The sequence below is a fragment of the Priapulus caudatus genome, unplaced genomic scaffold (assembly GCF_000485595.1).
Source record: "Priapulus caudatus unplaced genomic scaffold, Priapulus_caudatus-5.0.1 Scaffold906, whole genome shotgun sequence".
NCBI lineage: Eukaryota > Metazoa > Priapulida > Priapulimorpha > Priapulimorphida > Priapulidae > Priapulus > Priapulus caudatus.
Window position 1 is genome coordinate 80391 of NW_014577967.1, and position 1896 is coordinate 82286.

At 42.4% G+C, this 1896-nt stretch overlaps 1 non-coding gene across 1 annotated transcript; it reads right to left on the minus strand.

Moving 5' to 3' along the window:
* Positions 1–663: 663 nt before the first annotated feature.
* Trnad-guc lies at positions 664–735 on the minus strand. Its single transcript has one exon. It is a non-coding gene; the product is annotated as a tRNA-Asp (tRNA).
* Between the last annotated feature and the right edge of the window lie 1161 nt (positions 736–1896).

Consider the following 1896-nt stretch of genomic DNA (forward strand, 5'->3'; position numbering starts at 1 on the left):
AGAAAGCGATCGAGTGAGAGAGCTAGAGAGAGAGAGAGAGAGAGAGAGAGAGAGAGAGAGAGATAGAGAGCGAGAGAGAGAAAGAGAGCGAGAAAGAGATTGCCATAGAAAAATAGAAAGAGAAATGAAGAGGGAGAGTAAATAGAATGAGAGAGAGAAAGAAATAGAAATAAAGAGAGAGAGAAATTGAAAGAGCTAGCCAGAGAGAAATAAAAAGATCGAGCTAGCCAGAGAGAAATAGAAAGATCGAGCTAGCGAGAGACAAATAGAAAGAGTAGGCGAGTGAGGGAGAGAAGGGTGGGGGACTCACAGAGATGGTGAGGGTAGAGAGGACAGGGGGTATTAGCGGGTGAGGGAGCGATAAATAATTGATGAAATATGAAGGGAAAGAAAAACAAATAAAATGTGGCAGGTGGCGACTTACGAAGGTTCGATGATCATAATAATGATATGACATAAAGACCCATATGCACCCCCGCACTAGTACAGGTGTAGGGGAGAATATGGGAATCAAAGGAATATGTTAAAGAACCTATACACACAATAATTAATCGCCTAAAATGGGGGAAAAATTGAACGGGGCATATTTGCATCTCTAAAGTCGTATGTACAATAACGGTGCAAGCGCTAAGACAATTTGCAGATGAAGAAGAAGAAAAATTTCTCCCCGACGGGGAATTGAACCCCGGTCTCCCGCGTGACAGGCGGGGATACTGACCACTATACTATCGAGGATTGGCTGCTAAGGATGGCCTCCCAACTTTGATATAGTGAGTACGGTGATAGCCGTAGTAAGCTTTTACCAAAAACAAATGACTTGCCAGCGCCATCTCTTGGTTGAAAATGTCTAAAAGCCGAAATTATATATATTGCATCAAGAGCAAAACAATACAAACGTATATTATTTTACTCCTGATTGCATAGTCGGCAACGAGAACAGAAAGGCATGAATTGCAACGAAGTTATTTTTATTTTTATTTTAACATAAAACATAAACAATCTGAAGTTACGCAGAACTTTTTCGGTTAATAATCCAATATGTGGTGATTCCTAACAGGGAAAACTGGACAGTATATATATATTACTATGCAATATTTGACAGTGGACAGATTTAACCACGTGCTAAAAATTGATGCGTTATTTTTAAATATGAGGGCACGATTGATCTTGAAGTGATTTAGTCACCCACTAACGCTCATAGGGTCTTAGCTCCAAGAAACGGTATTGCTAGGGTTAGAATACCGTGTATTGACGTTAGTCACACAGCCTGCATGGTCGGGTTAATAGGTCTATGCCCCCAGGGACTGGCGGGAACGTACCCTGGGTACGGTCCGTATACCGAAATCGTACCCCGTAACTATCTGACGGTTAGGGGTAGGGTTAGGTACGTTAGGATAGGAGAGGCGAGCCGACTCCGACTCTTATGTATAGCGATATGTCCGCATATTAGATATTAACAGCGTACGTTCCGGTATACCGATGTACGATCCGTATGTTCAATAACGTGCAAGGCAGTGCGGTGCAAGGTCAAAACAATTTGCACAGTCAAGAGAAAAATTTCTCCCCCGAGGAAGAAACCCCGGTTCTCCCGATGAACAAACGGGAGACTAACACTATACTACGAGTATTGATGCAATAGAATAGCCTCCAACGGCTGATAGGCCCCGATAACCCGACCAGCTGTGATCGACCATGCCAAACCGTCAATAATTCGCTATCCTAACCCTACATACCGGTTTTCTTGAGACTAAGCCGGCAGTACAGCTTTTAGCAAAAACAAATGATTTGCCAGCGCATCTCCTTGCTGAAAATTCTAAAAGCCGAAAATATACTATTCATCAAGCGCAAAACAAACAAACCTAATTATTTACTCCTTGACATGCATATCGACAAACG